Genomic DNA, 16,243 nt, shown 5'->3' with positions numbered 1-16,243 from the left:
GCTCAAAGAAACTCTATACCAGGCAGCTCTGGCCTCTCCTCTTTTTTTCTTTTGAGATGGAGTCTCCTTCTTTTGCCCAGACTAGAGTGCAGTGGTGTGATCTTGGCTCACTGCAACCTCTGCCTCCCAGGTTCAAGCAATTCTCCTGCCTCAGCCTCACAAGTTGCTGAGGCTACAGGTGTGTGCCACCATGCCTGGCTAATTTTTTGTATTTTTAGCAGAGACAGGGTTTCACTGTGTTAGCCAAAATGTTCTTGATCTCCTGACCTCATGATCTGCCTGCCTCGGCCTCCCAAAGTGCTGGGATTACAGGTGTGAGCCACTGTGCCTGGCTGCCTCTCTATCCTTAAGATCTCAGGATGCACAGCCAAGACCACTGGTGCAGAAAATTCCTGATATTCAGAATAGACCAGTGAGAGGTAGATAAAAGTATGGGTTAAATAGATTTTAAATCATATTCTACTTTAAACGGAGCAGTAGTGAGAATCCCTCACTTGGAAAACACAATCATATGGCCATCATCTCAGAATCCAACAAAACTGCACAATGCCTAATCTTAGAATTGAATGGATTGGGTTTATGGCTGACTTAGCCCACTCCAACGCAATTGCATTCAAAAGAAAAGAAACACCAAGTCAGAATACCAATCCTATATGACTATACTTCTTTGTTCCCGGCATTTCTATATACATTGCTTCTTTTATCCTCCTAATGATTGAATTAATTAGGTATTATTATCAATGTTTTGTAGATTAGAAAAGTAACAATTATCAAGTTTAAGTAGCTGTTCAGGATTACACTGTTAATTGACGACAGGCAAGATTTGAACCTGGTTTCTGACCTTTATATTAGGCTGTTCTTGCATTGCTATGAAGAATTACCAGAGACTGGGTAATTTATAAAAAAAAAGAGGTTTAATTGGCTCACAGTTCTGCAGGCTTTACAAGAAGCATGGCACTGGCATCTACTCAGCTTCCAGGGAGGACTCAGGAAGCTTACAATCATGGCAAAAGGTGAAGGGGGAGCAAGAGGTGGGGGGGATGTGCCACACACTTTTAAATGACCAGATCACCTAAGAACTCAGTATCACGAAGACAGACCAAAGCCATGAGAGGTTTGCCCCATGATCCAAACACCTCCCACAAGGTCCCGACTCCAAACACTGGAGATTACAATTCAATAAGATTGGATCAGGGGCAAACAATCAAATTATATCAACCTTCATCATAGTAATCTCTGGAATTCACAAGTAATTGTTCAATAAAGTTTCAAACTGCAATTGGTTTTACTTTAAATGCTCTTCAATTAAAAAAAAAACCCAACTTAAAAAAAATTACTCTTCATGATGGCTAGACTAGTCAAATATAATCAGTGGATAAGCTATCTGATTAATCTTATCTTTTCCAGTTTCAGATAAGCTTTTGTATAACACTTTCTGTCCATCAACCGACCCCCATGATTAAGTGTAACACCACTGGTCTACTCTGGTTTAGAGTCCATATTGCTGAACTCCTCATCTAGAAGATCATCTATCTTGCATTTTTTTCCCTACTTTGTGTTTTGGGATTTGTGCCAAGAAGATCTTTGAGGGCAATGCTAACTGGCTTTCTTTGGAGACCATTACCTTGCCAATAATGCTGATACCTGGCCTTTATAGATATTCTTCCTAGTTCAGTCTCCTGTTTATTTCTCCTGTTTATTTTCACCCAGTGCCAGATTTCCATCTACTTGGACAATTGTAGTAACATCATAAGTGGCCTCTGTGCCACTTTTTATCCTTTTATGCTATTACTTTTGATAATAGAATCCCACCCCCCATAGACCATACCTATGGAATAGTCTAAATTTCTTACTATGTATTGCAAACTCATGAGATTCTTATGCTGATATAAATTTTGGATGTTTTGCTATCTCAAGGTATTTGTTCTAACCAAACTGGTCCCTGCTTTTCCCAGGACATATTTTATAATTTCCTTCTCTCAGCCTCTTGCCATATGCTGGGTCTCTAATAACCTTGTCCTGTCTCTGTACCTGGTAATATCTACACCTTCTTTGTAACCCCAGATTCTGCCTCCTTCATGAGACCTTTCTCAGGCTTTTCAAGTCCACATGGTCTCTTCATCTCTATTTCCACAGCATTCTGGATTTTTTTAACTATTATAGCATTTAATAGTTTCTGTCTTGACTTATAGTTGTTTATAAATATGAGTCTTGCCATTCTGTGACTTTTCAAAAGGAAGGACTATTTCTTATTCATAGTTGTGTCTTCTGCAAAGCTTAGTATAGCACCTTGCTAATAACAGGTATTCAGTAAATGTTTGACAACTTAAATATATTCCAATAAAGTTAGTTTCTGGCTGTGTGACAAAGGTTATAAAATCATTAAAACTGGCTGTTTAAGAAGAGCTAAAATTATTTTTAGATTCTTCTGTTGTACTGACAGAATTGTATGTTTGATCAGATGCTTTCTTTAATGTAATTTCATTAAAGAATACACCAAGTATCTTCATGTAAAGAAGCTCACAGTAATCTTCTCCTTATTCTAGATGTCACACTTTGTCTGTGTGCTTGATAAGTATTTCAGCAGCTTTTGAATAAAAGCAAACTAACTTGCCTTAAATAACCTGAATAAAGTCCATTCTAATGCTTTGTTTTGATCTTTTGGCTTGTAGAAACTATGAGTTATTCCCTCATAGTAACAGTGTTCTCTAAAGTGTCACTAAGATAAAATTCATTTCACAAAATCAATTCACCCTTCAACTGAATCCATTGAATTGATTCAATTTTCATCCTTTGTCTTCCTCCAAATTTTCTTCTTTCTTTACATTTTCTACTTCTGGTTATAAGATGGCTTGCTTGAATGAGAAAATATGTGAATATATTATTATTATTACACATAGAAATATAATTGTTTTATATAGCATATATAGGTATATTCTACTATAATATAGTGATATGATAGAGATATATATTATATAAAACAATATATATGTAATGATAGATGTGTTATATACTACTATACACACACACACACACAAAGAAGTTTAATTGGCTCAGGTTCTGCAGGCTTTACAGGAAGCATGGAGTATCATATACATAGTGGTATATAACATACATCTATCATTACATATCTATCATACATATATCTATATATATGTATCAGCAGTGGGAAAAAAGCTCCAAAGAATGGCAAACTTTGGAAGCCAGTAATACCATTTTAAGTGGACAGCGATCTTAAAGTGAATGTGTAAGTGATGTACAAATAATTTATAAAATTAGCCTACAGTCCTTTGGCCAAATTGTGCCAGACTGAGGTAAGAACTCTCTTCTTACAGGTCCTCTGTACCTGCAATTTCCTTGTGTTATGTAACTCACCAGAAAACCCTGGCTGTTCCTGGGCTTACTGATAAACAGGCACATAAAGAACCTGAAATATGTTCTGAGAATAATGAAAATGATAAAGTTGTGGAAAATATTCATAACAGTGAGAGGGTTTCTTTTTCAGCAGGGCCTTCAACATAGCAGGTTGACCTTGCTTCCTCTCCCAGTAGCCATGTAGGCTTGTTCCACACCAGGCACCCACCAGCTGGTTGTGAATAATACCTCCCCTCTAAAGTCCCCCCTGAACTGGATACTAACCTCATCTCTATTGAGACAATACACAATAGTCCTCTCCCCATCTCCCTTTGGCTGTGATCAGGAATGTGACATTTGCTTGAATGTCTACATCTCAGTAGTTTTCATCTTTTGTGTCATGGTTCAGAAAAGAATCTGGTAAAAGGGATTTATTTTATATAGGAAAATGCATATACCCCTCAAAGCTTTGCATGTAATTTTGGGGGTTCATAGACTCCTTGAGTCCAGTCCATGGATTCTAAGCTTATAACCTCTGTACTAGACTATAAACTCTATGAGGGCAGAGATTGTACCTTATATATGTTTGTATTCCCAATGAACATGGCAATGCTCGGTAAATGCTTGATGAACTAATAAAAATAAGAAATTTGAACAATTATTATATTTTTCCAGAAAAATGAGGAAAGACCTGCTCTGTTCATTACAAGAATGTCTATTGCATTTAGCTTTATGGCTGCTGGTCTCCAGAACCATTGAGTATACCAAAAGGAGAAATAGGATTACTTAGTAACTGGACATGATTGAGCTAGATACAAAGAAGGACTTCCCAGGAGGAAGGTTAGCGGTTTCACCTTAAGTGAGTGTAAAAGAAAGGTGAATTTCCCACGGTTGCTTTTAGGGTGGTGCTGTTCTCTGTAGTTGGACAGAACTATACAAAGGCATAAGAGCCAGGCTGGTGAAGAGCCCTCCAGCCTGGCGATTCCAGTGGGTGTCGTTTCCACCACACACAGGGTCTTTGCAAAACACCAAACTTCAAAATGAGCTCTCTGTTGCTAGAGTTAACACACAGGTTAAATGGGACCTCAAAGCAAATGCCATACTACATGACCAGAGCAACACTAAGAGGCATGGGAAGAAATCTACTTGGAGTGGGGTGAAGTGCGGAATGAATTTAGAGGAGAGTTTAAATGACATAGAGGTGGAAGTTTGGTCCCAAGGAACCAGGTAAACAAGATAACAGGGAGAAAGAGGTATCTGCTGTAGTTGGGACTTCGTAGATTTCCAGTCACCACTTATTCTCTAGCCCAGAGTTTATCCTCAGGGTTAGGGAGGAGCAGAAATCATCCAAAAGATCCAAGGGGTTTTGCCAACATATTCAAGGGCTTAAGGTTTCCAAAGCAGCTCTGCTGTTTAAAATCAAGTGTGGGCATACATCCAACGACTGCTGGAGTTTCAGAGGCAGTTGGCAACTCTTTCTCTGTCTTCCTGCCCATTTCCTTCTCTAGTTTACCTTTTTCCTCTTCATCATCTCCCTGTTTATTCCCCTTCCAACTACATTTTGTTGCTCTTCCAGGTATTCTGGTGTATCAGAAACAAAATATTCCAGTGCTTCTGCCAGCAAGATGATCTTGGGCAATTCACTTCACCTCTCTTAGCCTTCCACCTGGAAGCATAACTGAATGATTACTGCTTTATGTTATTTGTTAAACAAGAGCATTTGACTAAGTATTTCTAAGTTTGATGATATATAAATGGCTAATGCCTCACCTCTCTTGCCTTCTTCTCCTATATTTTATCTCAATTTTTAGGAACTGGAGAGGGCATCCCTTGGAGCTAAAATATTTTTGATGACTAGTAGGGCATAATATTAACAGTAATAGCTGTGACAGATTGTATTTTCCAAAGATGGCCATAACAATACACCTAACCCGTATGCTTTTATACAGCATGGCATTGACATCCCTTCCATTAGGTAGTGAGATCTGTGTCCCTTCCCCTTGACCTTGGGAGGAACTTTGTGACTCCTTTGACAAGAAGAATGCACAGAAATAACCCTGGGCCAAATTCTGGGCCTGGGCCTTAAGAAACTCATAGCCTTTGATTCCTGACTTTTGGGACACTGACTTGTGGCAACTTTCTCCCATGTTGGGAGAAAGCCGTGAAGCTGCATGGAGAGGCTCTGTATAGGTATTTGGGTCAACCGCCTCTGTGGAGTTCCCAGTCAACATCCAGCTTCCACCACCAGAACTATGAGTGAAGAAGCCCTCAAAGGATCCCAGCACACAGCGGTAGAGTTACTCCCAGGCTCTAAGCCTAGGCCTTCCCAGTTGAGCTTTCAGACATTGTGGAGCATCTTTTTGCATGCATATTAATCAGAGATATTGGACTGTACCCTTCTTATCTCATGGTATCTTTGTCTGGCTTTTGTATTGGGGTAATGCTGACTTCATAAAACTGTAGTTATTAAGTGTTCCTTCCTCCTTGGTCTTTTAGTTTGAGATATATTGGCTTTAATTCTTCAAATGTTTGATAGTACTTGCCAGAGAAGAATCATTTGGTCTTGGACTTTTCCATCTTGGGAGGTTTTTTATTAATGATTTAAACTCTATGATAGTTATAAGTACATTCAGACTTTCTATTTCTTCATGATTAAGTCTTAGTAAGTTGTATGATTCTAGGAATTTATCCATTTCTTTTAGGTTAATAAGATCATTGACATAAAATTGTTCATTGTAGAATATTATAACTCTTTTTATTTCTGTGGCTTTCATTGTCATGTCTTCTCTTTCATTACTGACTTTATTGAGTCACCTCACTTTTTCTTGCTCTAGGTATTGGTTTATTAATGTTTTTACCTTTGCAAAAATCCAACTCCTAGTTTCATTTTTTTTTCTGTTTTTCCATTTTATTTCTATTTTAATCTTTATTATTTGCTGCTTTCTGCTAACTTTTGGTTTAGTTTGTTCTTTTTCTAATTCCTTGAAGTGTAAGGTTAAATTGTTTATTTGAAATCCTTCTTTTTTTTAATATATGCATTTGTCACTGTAAAATTTCCTTGTAGTACTGCTGTTGCTGTATCCCATAAGTTACTGTATGTTGTATTTTTATTTTCATTTGTCTCAAGATATTTTCTGAATTTCCTTTGATTGCTTCTATCTATTGGTTATTTTTCAAAGTGTTGTTTCATTTCCACATATTTGTGAATTTTCCAATTTTTCTTCAGCTATTGATTTCTAGTTTCATTTCATTGTGGTTGGAAAATATACTTTGTGTGATTTGAACTTTCTTAAATTTGTTAAAACTTATTTTATGACCTAGCATGATCTATCCTGAAGAATTTTCTGTGTGTACATTAGAAAAATGTATATTCTACTGTTATTGGATGAAATGGTTCATATATATCTATTAGGTCCACTTTTGTCTACTGTGTTATTCAAGTTCATTGTTTCTTTGTTGCTTTTCTACTTGTTCTATTTATTATTGAAAGTGGGGTATTGAAGACTCCTCATATTGTAGTATTGCTATTTTTCCCTTCAGGACTGTCAGTGTTTGCTTTATCTATTTAGGTGTTCTGACATTGTAGCATATAAAATTATCTTTTTCTGGTGGATTCTTTTATTACTACATAATATTCTCTTTTTCTTTTGTGACAGTTTTGATTTAAAGGCTGTTTTATCTTAAATAAGTAAGTGTATCCTTGTTCTTTTTTGGTTATCATTCACATGGAGTAACTTTTTCCATCCCTTTACTTACAGTGTGTGTGTGTCCTTAAATCTAAAGTAAGTCTCTTACAGACAACACCTAGTTGATTTTTTTAAATCTATTCAGCCACTCTGTCTTTTAGTCGGGGAGTTTAATCCATCTACATTTAAAGCAATTATTGATATGGTTAGCTTTATGATTGCTGTTTTGCTTATTATTTTCTATTTGTCTTGTAGTTCCTTTGCCTCTCTTTTCCTCTTGCCATCTTTGTGTTTTATTTATATTTTTGTATTGATATTATTTGATTCTTTTATCTTTTACTTTTCTGTAACTTCTATAGATATTTTCTTTGTGGTTACTATGGGGCTTACCTAAAATATCCCATAATCATCTACTTGAAGTTTACAACATGTAAACTTCAATTACATAGAAACGCTTGACACTTTTATTCCCCCTCTATACTTTATGTTACTGATGTGGTCATTTACAGCTACTTATATTGTATATCTATTCACATATTCTTAAGTTATATAGTATATTGTTCTTTTAAATTACATATTAGAATTAAAAGTGATTTAACCACCACCATTACAGTATTGTTTGTCTATATATTTGCCTTTACCAATGAGTTTTATACTTTCCTATGTTATTGTGTTGCTATTTAGCATCCTTTCAAGTCAAAGAACTAGCATTTCTTTTAAGGCAAATATAGTAATAACAAATTCCCTTAACTTTTGTTTATCTGGGAAAGTCTTTACCTAGTCTTCATTTTTGAAGGATAGTTTTGCCATTATAGTATTTTTGGGTGGGAGTTTTAATCTTTCAGCATTTGCAATGTCATTTCGCTGCCTTCTGACCTGCAAGGTTCCTACTGCAAAAATTTACTGATAGTCTTGGAAGTGTTCCTTTATATGCGACAAATCACTTTTCTCTTGTGGCTTTCAAAATTTTTTCTTAGTCTTTGACTTATGGCAGTTTGAATGTCCCAGCATGGGTTTCTTGTTTTGTTTAATTTTTCCTTGTTTGTAATCAAATGTATCAGTGTGGATTTCTTTGGGTTCAAGTTTCCTTGATCCAGATATTCATTTCCTTCCTTAGATTTGGAATGTTTTCAGCCACTATTTCTTTGAATGGAACTCTTGGATGTTTTCTCTCTTTCTTTTCCTCTGAGATTCCTATAATGTGTATTTTGTCTGCTTGATGGTGCCCATAAACCTGTTATCTTCACTGTTTTCTTTTTCTTTTTGTTCCTGTGAGTGGATAATTTCAACTAACCTGTTTGCTGATTTTTTTTCTGCTTGCTCTTGTCTGCTGTCAAGTCCCTCTTTTGAATGTTTTAGTTCAATTACTATGTTCTTCAGCTCCAATATTTCTGATTATTTTTTAAAAATCCATCTTTTTGCATTGTTCTCCTAAGCTCATTGAGCATTTTTATTATGGTTATTTTGAATTTTCTTTCTTTCTTTTTTTTTTTTTAAAAGACAGGGTTTCACCATGTTGGTCAGGATGATCTTGAACTCCTGACCTCAGGTGATCCACCCACCTTGGCCTCCAAAGTGCTTGGATTACAGGCATGAGCCCCCGCGCCCAGCTTATTTTGAATTTTCTGTCGGTTTATTTATATATCTCCACTTCATTAGGTTTTGCAGTTTTATCTTGCTCATTTGTTTGGATTGTGTATTCTTGTCTCTTTATTTTCCTTAACTTTTTGTGTTGAAATCTACACATTAAAGAAAAAACCTGCCACCTCTCACAGTCTTTACAAATTGGCCTTATTTGGAGAAGATGTTCACCAGTCAACCTGCCCAGATCGTCTATGGGGCTCTCAAATTTTCATGCTAGTTTAAACTGAACATCTTTGTTCTTTGCAGTGGCCAAGTGTCTAGAGAGCACCAAGTCCCAACAGCACTCCAAGACAGGTGGTACAAAAGCCAGTCCTTTGGCTAGCCTCTAAAAACGCTGGAATGCTGGATGCATAGTCTATCTCTTTCTCTACCCAGGGAGAAGATGGGAGCTTGTGTTCTAACTTGCTTTCTTGTGCTGTGGGGAGGAGCTGCAGTGAGTGCTCACACACTTGTTCAAACCTCCACTTTGTTCCCCATAATGCCCAATAATCTATCATATGCTAGGACTCATCATTCTGACACAGGCAAGATAAAATCCAATTCCTTGGATAGCACGAGAAAAAAATGGGATGCTAAATACGTGGTACATCTCCTTTGCTGCTCAGGGAAAAGCTGCGAGCTATAGGTTCCCTCCTGATCATATGGAACTGTGATGGGGTTAGGGGTATGGCATCAAGGTGTCTCCAGTTTTCCTACCAGTTTTAATGTGACTGATTTTTCACTTGCCCAGAGTGCAGGAGCCTCTCAGCTAGTTTTTAGATTTCCTTAAAGGGAATTGATCCTTAGGTTGCTATTGAATTGGTGTGTCTGTGGGAGGAAGAGAGTCAAGAACTTTCAATTCTTCCATCTTGTTGAAATATTCCTTTCTTTTCTTGTAGATGAAGCAAGGAGACCCAAAGATGTTACATGAGTTTTTAATATAAATATAGGAGGTTGGGGGGAGACAGATTTGAACTCAGGCCCATGAAACTATGTATCCTGTTAAAGTACCCACCTTCTCATTAGGCCATGTGGGCAATAAGGAGTGGAAAAATGAAGAAATATGAAAGTAATATAAATTCTTTGTCTTATTATAAAAAAGTCCCAATAGCCATAATAAAACTTAATATCAGACTGTAAGTTCACCCCATGAAGAGATGAAATTGTGCTTTACTTTTGGTTCCTCATTACTTAACACAATGCCTGGTATATGGTAGGTGCTTTATAAACATTTAAAATATGAATATGACATTTTATAGTTGTTATATATTAATGTGATTTCTTATTCAAGTCAACAAACATTCATTTATTCACCAGGTATTTAGCATATGCTATGCACTACATAATATTTTACCTTGTAGGATTATAGTTTTTAATGAGGAAAACAAAGTTCCTGCTCTTATAGAATTTAAATTTTAGTGGGTAAACAGAGAAAAAACTTTCTTCTGTGTGTGTGTGTATGTGTGTGTGTGTGCATGTGTCCCTGTGTGTTATATCCACAAATATATATAGAGACAGATTGGTAGATAGACATTTAAGTTGAAGGTTGAATAAACAGGAGCATTTGTCTATGTCAAATGCAGAAGGAAAAGCTTTCCAGGCAAGATGTATAAAGGTGTGCTTGAGGAACAGTAAGCCAGTAGGCTTTTGGAAATGAAAAACGAACCCAGCATGTTTGAGGAACAGTAAGAAAGCAAGTAGGCCAGAAAAAAGAATGAGAAGAGGGTATGGAGGGGTCAGAGTGATAGCAGGGGCCAGATCATGCAGGGCCTTCTACAGATGTGAAGCCATTGGGTGGCTTCAAGCAGGGAGTGATGTGATCTAATTTACATTTCAAAAAGATGACTAGATAGTGTGTGAAGAATAGACTGAAGGAAATAAAGTGGATTAGGAAGACCTGTTTAGAAGTCAACACAGAAACCCAGGCAAGAAGATGATAATGGTGGTTGAAACTAGGGTGATGGTAGCAGTGGTAAAGTGAAATGGAAAAATGTTAGATATTTTTAGGAGGCAGAGTCAATATGATTTCCTGTCATATTGGTTATGAGGGTGAAGGAGTCAAAGGAATCCTAGAAAGCTTCTAGTTTTGGGTGAAGCACTTGGGAGGACCATAGTGCTATTTGATGAGGTGGAGAAGATGATAGATGTCACCAGAGACCGAATGTGTACACAATGGAAATGGCTGCCATTTATCTAGAACAGGGTCATGTGGGAGTACCCACATTTTCTTAATAACCTTACTGAGGTTAAGAGAGATTAAAGAATGTGCCCCAAACCATTCAGCTACGAAGAGGAGGAGCCTACATCAGAATGCAGATTGTCCAACTAAAAATATCTTCTATCATTAACCACACAGCCTCCCAGCATGAACCTGTTTTTCCCTGAGGCCTTCATCCTGTGTACCATATTTTTCCTGGATTTTTCTGCCCCTCTGCTGTTTATTTGATGTAGTTAAGAAAAGGATTACTATTCAGGAAGCTACCATGTTCAATTAAACTCAAGAAAATCTATTGAACACAATGTAATCTATTGATTATGTTGATTCTGTGGAAGGCCTTTGTGGGGAATATATACAAAGAGGAAATAGGCCCTGCCCTCAAGGCACTGTGGAAATGAATGACTCTAAAATATTTTCTGAGCAGAGGAGTGAAATGCTTTAAGAGGCAGAGGAGGGAGGAAAATTCTGGTAGGTGGTGGGGGCTGGCAAGGATTGGGGAAGACTTGTGGTAGGCAGTAGCATTTAAGCTGGCTCCTGAAGGCAGGGTGGTAGTTGTGGGAGAAGTGGCATTTCAAACCAAACCAGTAGCTTGAGCGTGAACAAAGTGGAGTCTGCAGGTATCTGGAACACAGGAGAGGCAAGGAGTAGTGGTTAGAGCATGAACACTGCCCCAAGAACACAGTAGTTTTAGGCTCTTCCATTGACCTCTCTTGTGTGATGTTGGGCAAGTTATTTAATCTTGCTGGAACTGTTTCTTATTCTGTAAAATGGTGATAATAGCATCTACTTCCTAGGGTTCTCATGAGATATAAATGAGTTAAAGATTTTGAAGTGCTGAACATAGTTTCTAGCTTATAGAAGGTACCATAGGTCACCTGTGGGTAAATGTAGGGGAAAGAAAGCCAGAAAGTTGGAAGCAAGTCTTGGAGGCCTTGAATGCCATATTGAAGATTTTCAACTTTGTTCTGCAGGCCACAGGGATCCATCAAAGGGTTACTGAACAGTCAGTACCAAGAGTAATACCTCCAAAGATGTATATGTAGAAAGATAGAAAGCAGTTGACCAGTTAGGAGGTTGTCAAATTTCCTTACTAGGGTGCATGTAAATTTTTCTGAGAGCCTGTGAATGTACTTTATACTTTCATTCATTCACAAATGTTGTAATTAAATAAAATGAATCAAAGGCTGATTTGGCATGTTGCAAAGAGGCTATAGCTAGATGTGTTTAATGAGGAAAATATTTTAATTTTTCCTAAAATGCTTCAGCAGTGGAAATTCATATAATGTAGAAATGTCACACTAGCTAAGACTTAAGTCTCATCAGTCAAGATAAATTTCTATGCAGATACTTTTCCAAAGTGGAGATAAGGAAAGAGGTTACTATCTTTTTTAGAAATGAGGGCAGGAATAGTATCAACACGGGCAAAGGAGAAACAACCTTTCTTTGTTTTTTTTTTTTTTTAATAATCAGGTTGACCCAGAAGCAACTCTCAACCATACCACATTTTTCTCCCAAGCTGCTACTAAAAGGAGATAAAAACAGAGAAGAGCAAGGTGACCAGCGCACTTTCTTTTGAGATTGAAAGTATCTGTTTGTTTTATCACAGCCTCTGTCTTAGCAAATCGATTTTCTTTTTAATGTGAATTGTGAGGCTATTTGCTTATAAATGTTTTATAAGCAACTTAACAATAAGTCATAGGGAAATTGCTTTAGCAAAAATAGAAAAAACTGATTCAAGAAAACAATACTTCCTGTCTGCAAAGAAATACCTAAAACTACTTTTTTTTGAGCATCCATAGAAGGATGCTGAGTTCCAGAGTCCAGACCATCATCAAAACTGAGAAAGTTGTTGACCAGAGGAAAGAATTGCCTGCGAAAGTGTATCTGTTTGACCCAATGGCTGTGATTGAATTTAATATAGCACCCGAGTGAGCATTTATTTCATTATTATAGCTATTTACAAATGTAATCTTTTAAAAAAGCAAGCATTTACTGTCTTATTTTAACATGCCTCTTTACAGTATAGTCTCCCAGACTGAAAAAAAAAACAAATAGGTGGCTTGATATGTTGGACTGTGACCTAACTTTGAGGAAAAAACAAATCTTATTACCTTACACATTTCTGTAAGGTAATTATGTAATTACCTTACATAATTTCTTGGTTTAATTTAAATTCAAAACATGCAAACTGTCTCAAGAGAATTAGATGTTAGCAATTGTATTGGGGCATGAAGTAACTGATTTGTAAGGCTGTACCTTTTCCTACCACTAGATACTAGTTGATATCATTGTGACATTTTTATTGCTTTGATAAATGATGGTGTTTTAAGGGTGGTGACTTCCTTGCAATCTGCTTATGTAAGCTTATACCTACACTTTAAAAAAAAAGCCATTTTTCTGTTTATTTGTCCTGCTGTTATCACAGTGAGTTAATAGCCTTTGCTTTACCACTTCATTTTGTTATCTATGATCGCAAAAAGCCTGACGGATCAATATGAGGCTTTTAATGTACTTTTTCTTCCTTTTTTTATTAAAAGTTTGCAGCCAGAGTATTAAAATGCAGTTGAGACATAATCTCTTTTGAGCTTGTTTCCCATAAAGTGCTTCCCAGGGAGAGACAGGGTCGCTGGCAGTAAGGGTCTACTCATGCTGGCTTTCATAAAACAAAGAAGGGGAGCTTCCACTGCAGCAGTTTTATGAAACCTTTTTTTCTCAAGGATTAGAGAATGTTGAGCAGATGTTTACTGCATCCTCCATTGTACATTCTAAAGCATTATCCTCATTTGAATGTTTAATTCTCTTTGGAAGGCATGGCTCAAATTGATGAGTTTATTCAAGGGCACATCTGTGGTGTGCTGGCAAATGGTGAACAACAGGCTCTGGGGGCAGAGGATAGCCCTGATTTGTAGTGTTTGCTGAGTTCTAAGGTGTAAACACTCCCAGCGAGGCCAATTTCAAGCTACCAAATGACTCACTGAACACAGAGTTAGGAAAAGATGCACAGTAACACATTATTATGCAGTAGTTCCATCGTGTAAATATGATACATAGAAATAACTTTCTAAGTGTTGATAATGGTAAAATGCAGTAATTAAGAGGTGATGGTTTTGAGTTTTTATCTTTGGTTTTCATAAAATTGCTTCATAAGTTTATATAATTTAAGAATTGAACAACTGCCTTGAAAAATTCTTAGAAACTTAACAATGGGGTCTGACCAAGTGAGCCCAGCAGGCTTTTTCTGATCTAAGTGACCTTTTTCCTATGTAAATGACTACTTTCACAACATCTCTGACTTCCAGAAGCACTCAAGAAAGCAAAGTCAGTAGTGGCAGACATGACCCAAAGGGCAGACCACCTGGGCAAAATGTTGGGGAGGCTTTGGGCAGGTCTCACCACCCACATTGGCCTCCATGGCCATGGCCTAGCCAGCAGTCATACTGCACCATGAGATGACATGTAAATTGTACAATAGGGGTTCAATAAGTCAGCCCCAAAGTTCAACTTAAACAGGATGTGATATGTATTCATTGTATTATATACTATTTATCCTATTCTCTTCATGGGGACATAGAGAATGTGATTTTATATCAGTAAGAAGAGCTTTTCATATTCTTTTTTTTTTTTGAGACGGAGTTTCGCTCTTGTTACCCAGGCTGGAGTGCAATGGCGCGATCTCGGCTCACTGCAACCTCCCCCTCCTGGGTTCAGGCAATTCTCCAGCCTCAGCCTCCTGAGTAGCTGGGATTACAGGCACGCGCCACCATGCTCAGCTAATTTTTTGTATTTTTAGTAGAGACGGGGTTTCACGATGTTGACCAGGATGGTCTCGATCTCTTAACCTTGTGATCCACCCGCCTTGGCCTCCCAAAGTGCTGGGATTACAGGCTTGAGCCACCGCGCCCAGCCTCATATTCTTAAGAGTACATTTTAGTGCCTTTAACTGAGGTAAACTGTCTTTGGTAATAAACTCATTTATTCATTCCTCTCATATTTATTGGGTCCCCATGGCAGGCAAGGGGTAGTAATGGGCACAGTATATTCAAGGACAAGTAAACTAGCCTTATGTTCTGGAGGTCAAAGTCTAGTGGAGAGTTGAATACATATACAAATCACAATGTAACATGCCAATTAACATTTTAGTACATATGTAAACACAATGTTATGTTAGCAATAGAGCTGAACAACAGGCTGAGATTTTTAATATACTACTTTCTAAAAAAATTGAGGGATTCAGTAATAAAGAAATATCCCAAGAGGAGTATGATGAAGAAAAGACCCAACATTTCAGACTAATTTTATGTCCTGCATATATTCCCTGCTCCTACCTCAGCACAGTCCCATTGATAGTGGCTTCTGAGTCGCTTACTCCTTTGTAGGAGGGGCTCTGTAGCAGGGTTCACTGCTCCGTACTCTGAACTCACCGGCACTCAGGTTAGACTTAAATCATGTCACAGGGTTCCAACTCACTAGCTCAAGAAATTAGGGTTATTTTGAAGAGACAGAGGGCTTTAATACATCAGTTCTGAAAAGCTAAGGATGCTGTATTTCCTTCTTATAGACTAGGACCATTACTTTTCTGTTTTTCTTTGACTGTACCATTCTGCTGTTTCTCTGCTGGATGGTATTCTCACTTTACCTTACACATGACCCATAAAAGCTGCTCTCACCTCCTCTGTAGCTTTGTGACTCTCCTTTTGGCCTCTCCACTCATTGTTAATTCTTAAAGGGTTAGGAGCTATGTTAGTCCATTTTCACACTGCTGATAAAGACATACTCAAGACTGGGCAATTTACAAAAGAAAGAGGCTTATGGTCTTAGAGTTCCCAACTATCCCCCAAAGTCTTAACTCATTTCAGTATTAACTCAGAAGTCCACAGTCCAAAGTCTCATCTGAGACAATGCAAGTCCCTTCTGCCTATGAACCTGTAAAATCAAAGCCAAGTTAGTTACTTCCTAGATATTATGGGGATACAGGCCATTCCAAATGGGAGAAATTGGCCAAAACAAAGGGGATACAGGCTCTGTGCAAGTCCAAAATCCAGTGGGGCAGTCAAATCTTAAAGCTCCAAAATGATCTCTTTTGATTTCATGTCTCATATCCAGGTCACGTGAGAAATGGGCTTATTTAAGAAATAGGTTCTCATGGTCTTGGGCAGCTCTTTCCCTGTGGCTTTGCAGGGTACAGCCTCTCTCCCAGCTGCTTTCATGGGCTGCCACCATCTGCTGCTTTTCCAGGCGCACGATGCAAGCTGTTCCAGTCTGGGGTCTGGATGATAGTGGCCCTCTTTTCACAGCTCTCCTAGGCAGTGAGCAGAAGGGACTCTGTGTGGGCACTCCAATCCCACATTTCACTTCCATACTT

The 16,243-nt window shown here is 37.8% G+C and overlaps 1 protein-coding gene and 1 long non-coding RNA gene across 9 annotated transcripts in view; one reads left to right on the top strand and one right to left on the bottom strand.

Annotated features, from left to right (window-relative positions):
* Positions 1 to 16,243, top strand: part of POGK (pogo transposable element derived with KRAB domain) — a 339,612-nt gene that overhangs the window by 238,201 nt on the left and 85,168 nt on the right. The gene's annotated exons all lie outside the window — the stretch shown is intronic.
* Positions 1 to 16,243, bottom strand: part of LOC144580272 (uncharacterized) — a 222,848-nt gene that overhangs the window by 200,463 nt on the left and 6,142 nt on the right. The window lies entirely within an intron of this gene.

Source organism: Callithrix jacchus, chromosome 18 (genome assembly GCF_049354715.1).
Source record: "Callithrix jacchus isolate 240 chromosome 18, calJac240_pri, whole genome shotgun sequence".
Classification (NCBI taxonomy): Eukaryota; Metazoa; Chordata; class Mammalia; order Primates; family Cebidae; genus Callithrix; species Callithrix jacchus.
This window is presented reverse-complemented; position numbering and strand designations above follow the sequence as displayed.